Here is a 17,823-nt window from a genome sequence, read left to right as displayed (position 1 = left end):
ATTAGTGGCAATGTATATTCCCAGGAAGAGCTACTGGCAGTGCTAGAAGAAGCTGAAAAAAAGATGGGTTTACATCTAAGGTGGGAAAAAGAAAAAAAGAAAGGCAAGACAAGGCTAAAGAGAAAAAGAAAATAGAAGAGAGCAAAAAAAAAAAGAACAGAAAAGGGAAAAGAAAAGGGAAAAGAAGAGAAAAGAAGAGAAAAAAGGAAAGGAAAAGGAAAGGAAAAGGAAAGGAAAAGAAAAGAGAAAAGAGAAGCGAAGAGAAGTGAAGAGGAAAGGGAAGGGAAGGGAAGGGAAGGGAAGGGAAGGGAAGGGGAAAGGAAAGGAAAGGAAAGGAAAGGAAAGGAAAGGAAAGGAAAGGAAAGGAAAGGAAAGGAAAGGAAAGGAAAGGAAAGGAAAGGAAAGGAAAGGAAAGGAAAGGAAAGGAAAGGAAAGGAAAGGAAAGGAAAGGAAAGGAAAGGAAAAGGAAAAAAGAAAAGCTCTAATAACGATATTTACCATTAAAGCTGCGGTGAATGATCACAGCCATCAAAAAGCATAGAGCACCAGCAGTGACCTGGGCTAGCCCAGTAGAGGGATTTCGAGTAGGGATGCAGGAGAGCCTTAGGCTTTAGTCACTGGTGTGTGCCTGCTGGTTACCAGGCAGAGGGGAGCAGTTACACAGGGAGGACAGACAGATGAATAGAGCATCAAGCAGAGCTACCTCTGCCACCAGGGCAAGGAGGAACCTAGGGAGAACTGACTGAAAACAGAAGCTCTCCAAATCTTGGAAAATCTACTCAAATGAGCTAAGCAATCATTCATGATCAGTTCCCTGATCTGGAAGTATGTGCTGATCACTTAAATTCCCTAGAAGGGTGGACAAGAGACTTCGCCTTTTGAAAAGCAGAAGGTAACACTGTGTTCTTTTCCATATTCCTCACCCTGCAAAATTTCAAACGAAGGGCCTGATCCCATGCCAAGTGGAGCACATGGAATTACTTCCTTTGCCTTTGATACATTCTGGCTCAGCATTTAATTAATAGTCTCGATTTTATAAATAGTTTTTGGTTTTGAACTTTTCACTCCACCTTTCCCAGATAGAAAGATGGGACCCACACTTATCTCATTAATTTCAGATGGTTTGTTTCTGCTTTCAAGGTGTGCATGTGGAGCCCTCTGAACTTCCTGGACACAAATGAATGTGAAATCTGGCCTACGCTTAAAAGTAGGTCTGAATCTGTAACGCCAAAGTGTTTTGAAAGTGAATTTCAGCCTGATTATATTTGTAATGCTCATATGCATTCCAGGAAATACTGAAATATTTGAACTCCAGAAGAAGGGATCGCAATGAAAAGTGGATTGAAATCTTGCACGTTCAAATACAGAAGAAATTTAAAACTGCCCAAGACTTGCTAAGCTTGTCAGTTGAACCTCGCTGATTAGTTACTGAAATCATCCACCCAGGAAAGAGAAAAAAAGCATTCCATTTGATTTCAGCTAATACACAGTTTTGCAATCTGCTCTCAAACTGAAAAATGAAAAGAAATTAAATGACCTACACAGTCGTGTCAAACCATACATTTTAAATGAAGCTATTTCAGTTTCCACGCAAGTTGGTGCGGAACTGCATCAGCTTCCAAAGGAAGAAAAATCAGGCACTCAGGCTGTTGTTCAAACGTTGTCAGTAACTCATCTTCCGGCCTGCCATGCTGAAATGTTATTTTTTCCCATTTGAAGTTCAGAAGAAACTGAAAGTACGTGAAAGAGTATTGGGGCTCAAAAGATATTTATTTTAGCCGTTACCATATGAAAAATGTCCTTGCTTTTACACCTCCAGACTATGCTGCCCATGCAAAGGGCATTTGCTCCAGAGGAGCAGCTGGGTGTGGGTGCCCCAGCAGTGGATTTGCAGCTTGACTCTTTTAAGAGCAACCCCAAACCAAAGCATTGAGGCAGAGGTGGGGGGTGTCAGGGTTGTCCCTGGGACACGGTGATGTCCTCCCTTCTCCTGCAAGGAAGGCAGGGATGGGAATTGCACAGGGCATGGATGCCTGTGCCCCTCAGCACGGTGGGTTAGGAGCCAGCTGAGCTTGCCCCTGCTGAGATAAGAAGTAGGTCTGCAGGGAGGACTTGGTGTGGGCTTAGGGAACCATGATTTGGGGGACCAGATGAAGGAGGGAGGCCTTGTAGGGCATTTGGAAACTGAAAGGTGTTTTGGTCCCTATTTCTGTCTCTTGGAAAGGAACAGTCTCCTGAAATTCAGTCGGATGCAGCTGAGATGCCTTGTAAAGCTATAGGGGGATGAAAGGGGGCTGCTAGGCTGCGGGGCAGGGCAGCTCCCGCTAGCTGCTAGCCATGTGATTTGGGCCCCTCTGTCAGGCCAAATCTGTGAGTGTTAAGGGCTCTTTGATTTATTTTACTCCTGAGCTTGACAGAAAGCCTGCCTTTGGGAAAGTGAGCCAGCAAAACTGCCAGAGCATGAGCAGTGCTGCAGGTCTGTAAGAATAAAAAGGCCAAGGTGCGACGATGTGCCTCACCTCACCTGAAACTAATGCTCAGACATTGATGGCAGGTGGTTTGCGAGGGCACAGGAGGGCATCCCTGGAGCTCTCTGCTGACCTGCTCCATCAAGGATTGCTTTTGGTTGCTGTTCCCTCTCCTGCTCCCTGGTTTATCCAGTTGCTTTGCGATGCCTTTGGGCAAGGACTGCCTGTTTCTGTGTGTTTGACCAGCATTACGAGGTACTGATTTCACTTGGATGTTACAGTGATATGAATAACTAGTGTTTTGTTCATCAGCTATAAATTCTGAGAAAACTGGCTATCTTTCTTGTTGTGCTTTTGGACTTTGTCACCAAGAAAGTATCTGATTTCTTCTATCACTATGAGTTTGGCCTATGCTCAAAAGACGTGACTTCTTTTTTTGCTTTTGTCCCTATTTCAGATCGTTAACCCTTAAAAATGCCTTGTGTTTATCCCTTAGGTTTCAGCCTTTCCCTCCCTCCCCCCCTTCTGAATGTTTTCTGTTGTTGTCAAAAGAAGAAATGTGATAATTTGGAAGGTTCACAGAAAGCATGTTTTGTGATTATTGTTCTTGTGATCTGTCCAATGTAAACTGCTTTAGAAAAGCTCTGTTCCAGCCACTTTAATTCACTTTTGCAGAATACTGGATTTGCTGTTGGCTAAAGACAAGGGCTTTTCTTTTAATGGGTACTCTGAGAGGAATGCAGTTTAACTGTTCAGTTTCTGTCCTGGCTTTTTAGCTCTGCCTAATGGTGCCCGGGGGAGTCCTATGTGGTTAACTTAAGGCTAATCTTCCTTTGCCACCTTTTTATTGTTGGTAAGGGGTAAATGTGCTCCTTCCAGTGCTTTGAGCGTGGTGGCCCCTGGCACTGTGCTGCTGGGGCAATTTGAGGGTGCCCTATCTAAGGCCAGTTCCTCATCCCTAATAGGGTCTGAAATAGTGTCACGGAAATGTGCGTGGCTGCGGCAGCCGGGGAACAGCTCTGCTGCCCACGCAGGCCCGAGAGGGAGATTCCTGTGGAGCCTCCGCGCGCAGTCGTGTTGCAAAGCCAGCTCAGTGCCGAACCACAGCCTGGAAGGGCTGGCAGTACCTGGGAGCGCAGCCTCCATAGGAGAGCTAAAACCACAGAGTTTGGCTTTCTGTGGGTGGAATAACACCCATTCGCACCAGCTGGGAACCCAGCCTGGTTTCATGTTTCTGCTCACTTCGGAGCCCTTTTACTGGGTGTTTACAAGGTTGCTGATGCTTGCAAAGGCAAGGCTAGGTTCCCACAGCTGACTCTTACTGATCCCGGAGAATTGCTGAACAATCTCTGGGGCGTATGCCAACTTGATAGGAAAGAATTACCCTGAATCTCTCCCTTTTTGTTTGCTCTGTAGCTGTGGCCCCCTGGCAGCAATCATTCCAGGAATTAACTCTTCTAAAATAACAGGACATTTGCTTTCTCTAATCCTCTAACTTCTTTAACTCTTGCCAAATCAGAGCAGAGATGGCCTAGCTCTTCAAACCGGTCACTCCAGTGACTGGATTTCTGTTTTCCACCTCCTCCACTGGAAACTGCAGAGATTGTGCTCACTTGGCATTTCCACCATGTGGGAAGAACCAGGCCCACAGAGGGGCCATGGGAGGTGCTGAGGTGTTGATCATAGAATAGAATCATACAATCTTTTGTGTTGGAAAAGACTTTTAAGATCATCAAGTCCAACTGTTAACCTAACCCTGCCATCCCACAACAAAACCATGTCCCTAAGCACCTCATCTGCCTCGCTTTTAAATACCTTGAGGGATGTGGACTTGACCGCTTCCCTGGGCAGCCTGTTCCAATGCTTGACAAGCCTTTCAGTGAAAAAAATTTCTCCTAAAGTCAACCTAAACCTGCCCTGCCGCAACTTGAGGCCATTTCCCCTCATCCTATTGCCTGTTACTTGGGAGAAGAGACCAACACCCACCTCACTACAGCTTCCTTTCAGGTAGTTGTAGAGGGATGGGAGTGTGCAGCAGGGCACTTCCATGTAGACAGACAATGATTAGAGGGCTATGGGTAATAGTTGGGTACCTATCAAGGCCGCACTATTAGGCAGTAATGTCCTGTCCTCCAGTACAGCTTCTCGGGTATCTTCAAAGGATGTAGACTTAACCTCCCACTGAAAAACAGCCAGAGGTGTGTTGTTTAAGACCATGCTTAGTCCCAAATGCAGTGGAGCTGTGAGCTGTGGCATCTGCCATTATCCTTCTTGCTCTGCTGTCATCATTAGGAAAGCATGCGTCCTCGTCAGCAGGACACTGCTGGTGTGACAGCTATGTTATAGTGAAGATATCCGATCTCCCTGGTTAAAGAACGTGCATTTCTGCTTTGAAAAGAGATCCCTGGAAGATATCTAAAGAGGTGTAGCCATAGGCATCTAGTGGAGTTAAATCATGACACTCCACTCTTCTGAGTTTGATGTAGATGACTGAAGTTTTGCCTGAAAAAGCAATGGATTTTGGCAAGAGTTATAGAGGCAGAAAAAAATTCTGCATGCTAAAATAGACAATTGGTGTTTCCTGATCTTTCTTTGCAAAAAGCAGGAGAAAATGTTGATTTTTCTTTTAAGACTTCTTAATGCATGTGGTATAGTTCCCTTTTCAACAAAAGAATAAGCTAGTGCTTGAAGAAACTAAGTCTGTGTTTGTGGATTCTGGTGATGCAAAGAAAATCCTTAAACCAAAACTTAATTTCTTGTGGAAAAAGCAAGTTGTTTTTTAAATCCTTTTCTAAACATGATATTTTTTTCTTTCTCTTGTTTTTCTTTAGAAAACGGATAGGGATTTGGATGATGTGACTTGATGCAAGGTGGTTTGGTTTTTTTTTTCCCTTGTCATATAATGCTATTAAAACATTTTGGTGCATGTAATTAATCTAGTTCTTCAAGATTAATAGTGGATTTCTACTGACTTGAAAATTCTGGAGCACAGGTTGACATTTAAGCTCTCTTCATTGATTGGCTATCAATGTATGAATAATTAATCCTCAATTTTTACTCACACATGTGGGTTCCATATGTCCATTAATTTTAATTCATTCTTTTTCATGGTACATGATATATCAGGTGTTCTTTTTATGTAGTATGGGCTATAGTATTTCCATCAGTAAAAAGCAGTGGTCAAAGTTCTGCTCCTGTTGCACAGATAACTGGGACTCACAGCTCTATTTGGGACTCAAATATATTTTATGCTGAACTGTATTTAACTAATATTTCTGTTTGTTTCACTGAAGTATTCAGAGTAGCTACTTGATTTGTGATTTCTTCTTCTGCCACCAGTGTCCCTGGTGGGGTATTGCTGAGAGCAAAGGTCGCTTTTGTGGAACAAGTGACCTATGCGCTACGGCACTCTGGTCTACAGAATATAAGAGCAAGGTATGGGGTGTGCCAGGGCAGCAGATACCTGGCCGACCAAAGCTAGAGAGATCAAGACAGCTTTTTGTTTGCATGCAGAGATGTGGTACTTGTGCAAATAAAAAGCCATTAGGTGAAAACTTAGAGTGCTTAAAGCTGCTGGAGCGCTTCAAGGGTAAGTTAGGTTCTTGCTGTGAATGCATAAAAACCTTGTGAATGACTGAATTAATACATGAATGCTATTTCTCTTCTATTTTAATTAAGTAGCACTTAAGCAACATTGGTACTTGACATTTAGGTCTTGGTTTGTAATAGCATCTGCTGTTAGCTTTGGGAACTTCAGAAGTTGTGAGTGCCCATCTTGTAGCCTGATTTTTATAAATACCTCTAAATAAAAATATGTAGAAAATGCACATGTGCACACATATATTTTATATATGTATTTTTATTTATAGATATGTTTCTTGGATATTTCTTTCTGTAACTCTCTGAATATCAGCCTTATGCTAACAGGCCATCCAGAATTATCAGTCGCTCTTAGGGAAATGTGGAGCTGGGTCTGTGGCCCCGTCTCTCGCTGCCGGTGTGTGCTGGAAACCCCCCTGTAAGCAGGCCCCACGACTGCTTGTTCTGTCTCCATTTATGCCAGGTATGTAAGCAAAAGCCTCGCGTTAAGCGTGTTTAAGAGATCTTGTTGATTACAATGGGAGTACTCCCGCAGCTTATAGCTGCGCAAATGTTTACATACCTGGCTCGGTCTGGGCCTATATAAAGATCTGTCTCCTTTTCTCTGCGAAGCCTTTTCTGTCTGCTGCTTTGAAATTTGCCATGCTTCACGCTTTCCCCTAGTTGGTGGGAGGCTGCCCAGGTCCTTACTAGGAGAAGCCCTTGCATGGGAGGTTTGAAGACAGCGGCTCACCAGGGTTTTAACTAAACAAGCTATGGCTAAGACAACAAGCCGTACCTTGGCAATCGAGTGCATGCTGGTAGTGAGGTTCACGTTACTGGCGTGGGTTTTTTCAGCAGTGCAAAGTCTGTCAGGGTTTTCCAGACTCGTTCTTTAGGTTTGTTCTTAGTCCCTAGTTTCCCTGCTGTCCCAGAGAACAGTGCTGCATCGTTATTTAAAGACAATAACTATTATCCTATATACTTAAGCTAAGAAACGAACTTTTTGTGTGCATCGCTGCAGTTCACAGAGCAGGTTGGGCGTTGGGGCTGTGTGTCTAAACACCCTTACTCCCCACATATGTGCCCGTGTGTGAATATGAATCTATATATATAATGTATGTATTCATGCAAAGATACCATCTTTTCAAATAGATATTCCTTCCAGAAGCTAAAATAACAGGAAGACCATGGACAAGAATAACTTGCTGGTTGTTCCAGGCGGTGAATGCATTTACGTTAGTGAAAAATAAGCCTGGCCTTCGGTCGGTCATTCCTTTGCTTGCTGTGTTTGCTTGATGATTACATTGTTACTCTGTAGAAGGAAAAATAACCTATGAAAAGAGTCTTTTCCGGACTCAAAAGATTTATGCTCTGCTTTGTGGATGTTTTGTGCTAGCACTTATGTCAGTCCTGCTCTTAAACTGAGTGTGATAATGATCCTTTAATACATTTTGAAGTGAATATTGCTAGCTCAGATTCTCTTTTTTTTTTTTTTTGTAAGAAGTACAGATGTAGTAATAGTTGTACAGGTTTAAAAAAAATCTTGCTGTTTATGTGCTGTAATAGAATGTACAGTTAGTGTTTACTTTCTATCAAGCAAATTCTATGTGCAATAGACCTTTATGGAACCGAGCCTAATTTTAGTGACTGTGATAGTGCCCGGGTCTACGATGAAGGCCCTAATTCTGCTGAACAGTTGAACAGACGCTCACTTTCACCGAATGGCTCTCCAGTACTTGTCAAAGCGCTGAAGTGCTAGAGCTTGCACTCGGTTATTTTACGTCCCAGAATTAATGGCATGTGGAAGTGGCAGGCATATTCGTATTTCTAGTGTGCCCCTCAAAATACAGTGCTGAGAATACATCTATTCTGGAAACGCTGGTCATCGTGGCCATGCCATCATGCAAGCAGTGGTGCATTGGAAAGGTGGTCCTGAGGGAGCTGCTGGATCACAGCACGGAGCCGCAGTAGGCTGTCAGGCCTCCCAGGGTGCCATGGCTACTATTAAAATGTTTACAGCTTTACCTTGTGCTTAATTAATATTTGTGTGGTGTTAGCAGTGGTCTCCGCGCCCACAAGGCACTACTGAGGTTGAGTAGCATGGGGTTCGCTTAAAGGATTTGCATCACTGCACCTGTGTCAGCCACCCTAGTGGGCAGCGTGCAGTAACTAGTTTGTGCTGGCAATTCAGCTATGCCTTATCTCACCTTATTGTATCTGTAAAATTACACTGGGTTCATAGTTAAAGGAATATACGTAGGTATTCCTTTAGAGCAATTCTCATGCTTGCAATGGAAAACAGGCACCCTGGGTTCAGTGGCAGGGGCTTGCTGTGGAGGAGCTACCTTTTGCAGTGTTGCAAATGCCTGTAGCAAACAAGGGCAGACCAACTTCACTGGGAGCTTCTAATAATGCTAATGTTTGGAATAAGCCTGGGCGGCTTCATGGGGGTAGAGCTGGTGGAGAACTGCAAGTCAGAGGGAATGTCACAGCAGTGAACCTGCAGCTTCAGTCTCTCTTGAGGTATGACACCAAAGCTCTTGGTAAACAGCTACAGCAGCATGGGGCAGGTCTCATTTAAAAAAAAAAAAAAAAATTAAAATAAAAAAAATTGCAGCTGTGCTGCAGGTATCTTATGTGACCTTAAGCAAGCTTCTTAGTCATTTCGTGACTTGGGCCTGTACTACTAGAAGCAAGAGAAATACTATCTCCTGTATCTCTTCTGTTTATATGGTGAGTGATTCGGGAGGGAACCCTCTCACTATACCACCACGCAGCACATAACACTGGGGAGGCTTAAGCAACTAATATAAATAAGAGATGTTCTCCTTCCAGCTCAAGGGATAACAAAACCTGTAGAAATCCAGCTTGTTTAAATGAAGCTAAACAGATTGGATTTGGTATGATAACTGTTGGTGTGGCAACTATCTGTCACTGCTGCTGCTCAAGCAGTCTTTTATCTGTGTGGAAAAACATGAAAATAAAGGGTTATTTGGAGTATTGTACAAAGTCTTAGACAACAGCAGCTATACCCGTTGCCAGTCTGTTTGGCCTTCTTGCCCCTTGCATCTGCGATGGGACAAAACACACCAGGGAACTGAGCCCACTTACAGTAAATCAGACATCCCAGGAATCCCTGGCACCTTCCTTCCCTTCCTGTGGTTTGCTCCCTGTTAACATTTCTTTCTATTGAGAAAAGGAACAACAATATTGTTTTATGAACTGTTATCAGACATGTACGCTTACTTTAAAGGCATGGTCAATTTTTACTGAACCTGTATTTATCATCTAAGCACATTTGGTTTCTGTACCAGAATGCTTTTTAAAAACAAAAGAAGTCATCATAACGAAATACTACTTGGAAGCTTTCTGTACAAACACTGATCATAAAATTGTAGAATAGAATCAGAATGGCTTGGGTTGGAAGGGACCTTTAAAGGTCATCTGGTCCAAACCCCCTACAATGAGCAGGGACATCTTCAACTAGATCAGGTTGCTCAGAGCCCCATCCAACCCGGCCTTTGATATTTCCAGGGATGGGGCATCTACCACCTCTTTGGGCAACCTGTGCCAGCATTTCATCACCCTCATTGTAAAAAAATTCTTTATATCTAGTTTGAATATATCTTCTTTTAGTTTAAAATCATTACCCATTGTCCTATTGCTACAGGCCCTACTAAGAAAGTCTGTCCCTGTCTTTCCTATAGGCTCCCTTTAAGTACTGAAAGGCCATGATAAGGTCTCTCTGGAGCCTTCTCTTCTCCAGGCTAAACCACCACAACTCTCTCAGCCTGTCCTCGTAGGAGAGGTGCTCCAGCCCTTGGATCATTTTAGTAGCCCTCCTCTGGACCTGCTCCAACAGGTCCATGTCTTTCCTGTGGTGAGGGCTCCAGAGCTGGATGCAGTACTCCAGGTAGGGTCTCACCAGAGCAGAGTAGATGGGCAGAATCACATCCCTCAACCTGCTGGCCATTCTTTGATGCAGCCCAGGGTACAGTTGGCCTTCTGGACTGCCAGGGCACATTGCCGGCTCATGTCCAGCTTTTCATCCACCAGTACCCCCAAGTCCTTCTCTGCAGGGCTGCTCTTAATCCCTTCATCCTCCAGCCTGTATTGATGCCAGGGGTTGCCCTGACTTGGAGGTAGGACCTTACACTTGGCCTTGTTGAACCTCATGAGGTTCATATAGGCCCACTTCTCAACCTTGTCCAGGTCCCTTTGAATGGCATCCCATCCCTCAGGCATGTCAACTGCACCACTCAGCTGGTGTCATCATCTCAAAGGGGAAGTTTTACCTAACAGGTGGCCATAATTTAAAGTAGCCATAGTACAATGTACCTAATATCTGGGACCTGGATTCAGATTCTGCTCATCTCAGTGGAGATACCTGTAAACTGAGTGCTAGATGATGCAGCTGAAAACATCTTTAACCTTCTGGGAAGTTTGGCTCTTGTTAGTGCTGCTTAAAAATTATAATTTTGGTGCTGCAAAAACTCCACACCCTGTGGCAGTGATCTGTCCCATGGCTATCTTTTTGAGAGGAGATCGTGATTTGGTAGAGGAGCAAGAAGTCTGGAAAGCAGTTTGGTGGTCTGCTATAAGATGCAGTGAAACAAGCCTAGAGATCAGGTTAGCTCAGAATCTGAACCTTCTTCAGCAAGCACATTAAAATATTTCAGTAGCACTTTTCTCTCTTAACCAAATTTTTATAAAACCTGGTTGAGTAGCAGTAGCAACTGTTGGTTTAGAAGCAGGGCTTGTTGGGTTTTGTAGCTTTTTTGGTTTTTGAAGGTGGGGTCCCCAAAGATGAGAAGCAAGAGCTGAAGAACCCCATCAATCCCATTGAGGTCTTTTACTTCCAAGGTCTAATCAAGGAAGGATAAGGTATATCGTATCCTCAGACATGTGACAATAAAAGACCCTAAAATTGATGGCTAAACTTTTTTTTTTTTAACTCACCCTAAGGAGATATAAAAGCAAGCAACTAAGCAACTATTTCTCCCAGATGGAAATTTACAGTTCAAGCCATAGGGGTAGGCATGTTGCAAGTTTCTTTTCCATAAGGTTTCAGTTTTAGGAATAAAGACTCTGCAAGAGATTCTTGGGCTTTATTTATGTGTTTAAGAAGGATGAATGAAGAAAAAGATATCAACATATAAATTTTAAATTCTTGTGTCTCACAACTTTAATCCTTTGTCATGATTTTGTGGAAATGGCTCATACCAGACTGTTGAGTTTCCCAGTTTTTATGAATATTTATTCAAAGGTTTTTTGGAAGGGAACTGAGCATTCAGATCTGAAGGTGTCTTTGAAATATCCATTCCTCAAGCGTTTCTAAAATGTTTCAACTCTCGCAGTAGTTGACTGCCAAGTATTTACATCATGTTAGAGAGCATCTTCAAAGAAAGTTCAGCTGCTGCTGGGACAATATAGAGAGACATTGATGTGACTCCACTACCATTTCCCCAAACTTACCGAAAGTCAAAAAAAAAACCCCAAACCATGAAACACCCACACCAACCCTCCAAAAAGCTACAGGGAGCTTTAAATAAAAAGGAGAATCTGTAAGTTTGATATGCTGTCTCTTTCTAGGAGAAGTTCTTATAGTGAAGATCATCTCTGACTCAAGAGTGAGTTCTGTTTTCATCCAAATCTGGGATCTTAACCTTTTTATTTTACTGAAAAGTTAAAGAGTGGAAGCCCACTAAGTTTTTCTTTTTTTTTCTTTAGTAACAGAATAGATGTTCTCAGAACTAGTAAAAAAGTTATTTGACCTGAAAGGACCCAGACTGGATCTTTTTTATTTTTTTTTTTTTTTAAAAGAGATCCTCTTTTATCACTTAATTATTGTCATTAAATTTAATTGTAAGGTTTGTGTTCACTGTATTTGAAAAAATACATGTAGATGAACAGTTGTAGGTAATCACTAAGAGTATATACAATGTGCCAAACAGTAGTATTTTAGTGTTTATACTATGATATGGGAAGACGGCTGCTACCCTCGGTGTCCAACCTGTGTGCAACAGTTCCACAATCTGTAAGTGAGTGTTGTTACAAGAGCCACCAGTGAGTGTTGTTGCAAGAGCCACCAGCGTCATCTTTTCAGTGGTAATTTGTTGTTGCCAGTCTGTTGGTTGCTGCTCTTGTAGGTGCTGTGTTCACATCTATCAGTGGGACTTGATCAACCTTCCAGTGCTGTGGAAATGTGAAGCTTCTGAAAACGTAGCGCTGCACTTATCATCCTGCTTGAATGGCTGGGTGGATTCAGGATCTAGGACTTGAACTTCACGATGAACTCTATCCGTCATATATTGCTGGTGACTTGGTGATGCAGCAGCAAATTCTTTGGATTTATTGTGTAATGGTTTCATGGGTATTTTTCTTTTAAGAATAAAAAAAATGAGGATGTTAATGTGTTTACACAACTCAAAGACACATAGATAAAACATTAAAGGAATGTTGTAACCAAGAGTTAGATTTACACTTCAAAGTCATCCAAGGATGCTAAGGTAAGAAAGACACAACCAGGGCCCAAATTATGCTTTTAGTTCTACCTTAACCTGATATGTTAATCTTTGTGCCTTTAGAATATCTATAAATACCTGTTCTGCAGGCCACTGACTGTGCTTTTGATATTGCAAATTTGGGAATGTGAGCAAGTGAGTGGAAATCTGTGTTTCTGAGCCATTAAAATGTGAGAATGCTTTCTAAATATCAAGGAGGAAAAGCTGTGTTATACTTTGAGGAAGTGACCTGCATATGTGAGTGAGGCTGGTGGATGCTTGTACAGGAACTTCAATGGGAAGACAAGGAAGGATTTCTAACCTGTAAGCCCAGTCCTGCTCCAGCTGGTGGTATGGTATCACTTTTTTAGGATAATGTGAGGATTGCACCATTCGTGAAAGGGAACCTGCTTTAGGAGGACTTATAGCTCCTTCTCTTAAATCTGTGCCTGGTGAAAGGCAAGGATAATGGGAGCTGTGCTGTGCCTGTGTCTAGATGCATCTATGGAAAACTCAGGCTGTGTATGCTGCAGAAGTTGCAATGTGTAAACTGCTCCTAGGGTAGGTGCCAAGGCAATGTATGGGAGTTGAAATGGAGAACAGAAAAAATGGACCACAGAGTAGGTAGATTGCATCAATTAATGCTGATAGCGAGGTACTGTAAGTTAATAGTTATTGCTTCTTGTTATGTTATCCTATCTACTGTTACCTGTTTACCTTGTCTATCTTCTCAGAGCCATAGACTTTAAGATGGATAGGTAGCAGCTCTCCTGATGTCACCTTGTTACCTAATGGTGAGCTTCTTAAAGAGCATCCTTGGCCACCACCATAGGGAAAACAACAGTAAGAAGAAAAATCTAGAGGATGCTATTAATACATTTGCATTCTTAACACATGTTCTGTAAAGGTTAGTGACTGAGGATGCTTGAAGAAATATTTATTCAGGCTAAATGCTCATCACATGATTAAGAGCTGTAGCGTGTGGGCAGCTACGCTTACTTTGGCACTGAGAGATTGCCTGCTTGGGCACTGGCTTCAGGACGGCTCCTGGGGAGGGTGAAAATAAAATGTAGAGGAAGACTAAGTGCTGCAGGGTCTTGAGTAGCAATGAGGCATGGGGAGGAGAAAGGGATGCGCCCATCGTTGGCGCTCAGGTTTATTCTGCTGCCCTATGCGTGTGCATGTTGCCTGCTGCCACCGCTGATCCACTCCTATTGCATGGCTGTCACAGCCAGTTAGAGTGACACAAACAGCATGCTGCCTACTGCTGTGCAATTTTTATTTCACTTGACTGATTTTTATTTTGGCACACAACAGCTGAGAGCGGCAGAGAGTGCCTGTAGCTCAGCTGTGGCTTGATGAGAAGCATGCTGGAAGGCTGGGCAGCACTAGCACAGCCTTCAAAATGTCGGTGCGACAGCAAAAGGTTGATTAGCCTCCAGCACAGAGGCTGGGGGGCCCCCCCCCCCCCCCCCCCCGCCGGGGGGGGGGGGGCTGTGGCCCCCCCCCCCCCCCCCATGCAGGGGGCAGCGGTAGTTAGAGGAGACAGTAAGCTGAACTAGTTCCTGTCCAAATCTGTGGATGCGGATGGATGAATTGGGACTAATATCTGGAGGCAACTTGGCATTTCTCTGGTTGCAAAACAAAAGCAGATGTCTGGACACAGAGCCGCTTCCAGTTAGGGCTGAGGGGATTTGAGTGCCCCCCCCCCCCCCCCATGCAGGGGGCAGCGGTAGTTAGAGGAGACAGTAAGCTGAACTAGTTCCTGTCCAAATCTGTGGATGCGGATGGATGAATTGGGACTAATATCTGGAGGCAACTTGGCATTTCTCTGGTTGCAAAACAAAAGCAGATGTCTGGACACAGAGCCGCTTCCAGTTAGGGCTGAGGGGATTTGAGTGGGAGACAAGATCAACCTTGGTGGAGCCTCTCACTTTCTAGTCTCTTAATGGCCAGTATTCGCCTTAAAAATGAGACATGTTTGCACACACGCAAGTGAGAGTCCCTCTCCAACCTGTTGGTAAACTGCAGCTCTGAGGGTTGGAAAGACCCTCTTAACTTCATGCTTAACTGACTCTGCTACTTTTATGTGCGACTGAGTCTTGGACTAAAACTTCAACATTAACTCTGTCCATCCTATTTTAGTTAGTGACATGGTGATGATGGGACAGCAGGGAAGCTGCAGAGAAGCCAAATACATCGGGCAAGGCACTGGTACCACTGTACAAGACACTAGACAGCTCAATTTAGAATATTGCATACTTTTTTAAAATAACTCTGCTAAAGTTGAAATAAAGCTAGAAGACATGCAAAGTCTATGGAAAGTCTAGTGGGGATATTAAAAGATTGGAAAGCCTATCTTATGGGAAGGGACTACAAGAGATTGGCTTGTTTAGTTTAGCAAAATAAAGTTGAGAGAGGGTTTGACAGCACTCTATAAATACATCCAGGGCTAAATGCCAGAGAGGGGAAAAAGCTATTTAAACCCAAGAGCAATATTTGCATAAGAACAAGTGGGCATAAACTTGGCTCTGAATAGACTTAAACTAGAAATCAGATGGTTTCTACCCCTCAGTTTAGTGAGGTCCTGAAACCGCCTTCCGGTAGGAGCAGCAGGGGCAAAAAGTACTTTTGGTGGACAATGAGGGGGACTATGCTGTACAGTGCCTGTGCCCACAGAGACCCAGGCTTTGTGGCTGCACAGCTTTGTTCTGGCCCCACGTTGCTAACCACGCACATTGGTACAGGGGTGTTGTGGTTTAACCCCAGCTGGCAACTAAGCTCACGCAGCTGCTCGCTCACTCCCCCCGCAGTGGGACGGGGGAGAGAATCAGAAGGGCAAAAGCAAGAAAACTCCTGGGTTGAGATACAGACACTTTCATAGGGAAAGCAAAAGCTGCGTGCACAAAGCAAGGAATCCATTCACTGCTTCCCACGGGCAGGCAGGTGCTCAGCTATCCCCAGGAAAGCAGGGCTCCATCACGCGTAACGGTGACTCAGGAAGACAAACGCCATCGCCCCAAACGTCCCCCCCGCCTTCTTCTTCACACGGGTTTATATGCTGAGCGTGGTGTCATAAGGTATGGGATAACCCTGTAGTCAGTTTAGGTCAGCTGTCCTGGTTCTGCCCTCTCCCAACTTCTTGTGCACCCCAGCCTTCTCACTTGTGGGGTGGGGTGAGAGGCAGAGAAGGTCTTGACTCTGTGCAAGCGCTGCTCAGCAATAATGAAACCATCCTTGTGTTATCAACGCTGTTTCCAGCACAAATCCAGAACATAGCCCCATACCAGCTGTTATGAAGAAAATTAACTCTACCCCAGCCAAAACCAGCACAAAGGGTGACAGGCATGTCCTGCCAACGGTGGTGGTCTCCTGCCATGAGAAGTACCTCTTCTTGCTGAAAATGAAAGCACTGGTGTTTAATTACAGCTCTATTAATAATGTCCTTGAATGGTCTGGGGAAGTTTCCAGCACCCCTTGCACCTGTGCGTGTAACTCTGTTGATGCCAAAATGCCTGCTGATATCTCTGGGGCTTTCATAGCAATAAGGTTCCTCCTGTAATGAAGGGCTGCAGGATTAGGCTTTTAATCATGTAACCCCAAGGAGGAAAAGTAGCTTCCCTGACTGGAAATGGCAGCAATATCTCAAAAATGACAGTACAGAGAAGGAGGACTTTTTCATAACTTTAAATGATTATTTTCTTTTTCTTTTTGCTGCTGCTAAAAATTCATATGACCTTTAATTTTGATGCTCATGATTAAACATCTTCTTCCATACTGCAGCTAGAATAGCACTATGGTACACATTTGACAGGTAAAAGAGCTGAAATGTAGAGGATTTTGAGATTTGGAGTCTGGCATGATGATCCCAGCCACTCTTCTGCTTTTCAGTTGCAGGGTCTGCCTATTGCACCATTCATCCCCTTGAGTGACAGCACCCATGGAACTTAACAGTGTTTCTGTTTTCACCCCCTATTTTCTGTTACTTGTTCCTTTCTGAATCTTTGGCCTTCTGAGCTGAAACTTTCAGGCTTGCTCCTTTATCTATCAATGATATTTTAGGAACTCTCTTCCCCTAAAACTTAAAAAGTAAATGCATGCAAACTTGGTGGTGGACCTCGCTATTGCAGAAAGAGCTGAGGAGAACAAACTGAAGCAAGCACAGAAATAGCCTCGCGGGAAGCAGATTGACACGTAGTACTTTGGTAGCTTTGATTTGAATCAGCTGTAACTCACTCAAATTTGTACTCTGTGCACAAAGGTACTTACTGTACTGAGAGTTAAACTAGCAAAATGCATAACTAAAGACAACCTTAAAAAAAAAAAAATTACAGTGGTACCCAGTCAACGGTGTGTCAATTATAGTAATTTTCCCTGGGTTTAGATTGCTTTTCCTTGCACCTTATATATTCCTTGGATGCAGGGATAGGGAATGCCTTCACATTGTCTGTGGGATTGCTACTCTTTTGTGCCATCGAATGCAGTAAGGAAAACGTAGCGTGTGTGACATTTCTACTCATACTCTGGAAAACGCTGCCTTGATGGACTAAAAAACATTTCTGGTACTGACTTCCATCATTAACCTCGCTTTTCAAGCCTTCCCCCCACAGCTTGGTGTTAAGGAAAAGGGAAGCTGGAGCCAAATACCATGCGCTCGACTGCTCCTTAGGAGACTGGGATGAAAGCTTTTTTATGTATAGAAGATTTTCCCAAAAAATAGTTTTGGAAGGTTTTAAAACTTTACATATTGGGCTGAATTCCATTCATGTTTTAATTAAAAGGAAGAGAATTAAGTAAGTTTCTTTCAGTGTTTTAAATGAAAAGTGTTACTTGGGAAATGGAGAATTCCTTCAACGTTTTTGAAAAGTAGTTTCTGATACTTTGTTTAAAGCAAGACTGTTTTAAAACAAACAGAAAACCCCCGAAAAACAAACAAACAAACAAACCCCCAAAATCCCCAAACAAAACCCTGGCATAAACCTTTGAAATAACAAAAACAGTTTAAAAAAAAAAAAAAGCCTAAGCAAAATGAAATTACATTTGAGAGGAGGGGTGTTAAACTAATCTGGGAGTTGGTATCAATTTTTTTTTTTTAGGTAAGAAAGTCTGTTATTTGCCCATCACTACTGCTTGATGACTTCAGCTTCTCTCATTCAGAGCGAGCTATTTTCATTCTTGGGACTTTAAATAATGTAAAAATATGTCCTTCCATGCATTTACATTACAGCTGTCACTGCGCTTTCTTGGCAGCATCACATTAAGTCATTTTA

This window comes from Egretta garzetta, unplaced genomic scaffold, assembly GCF_000687185.1.
Source record: "Egretta garzetta isolate BGI_Z169 unplaced genomic scaffold, ASM68718v1 scaffold194, whole genome shotgun sequence".
In the NCBI taxonomy this organism is placed as follows: Eukaryota; Metazoa; Chordata; class Aves; order Pelecaniformes; family Ardeidae; genus Egretta; species Egretta garzetta.
The sequence above is the reverse complement of the archived record's forward strand: the minus strand, read 5'-3'. Positions refer to the sequence as shown.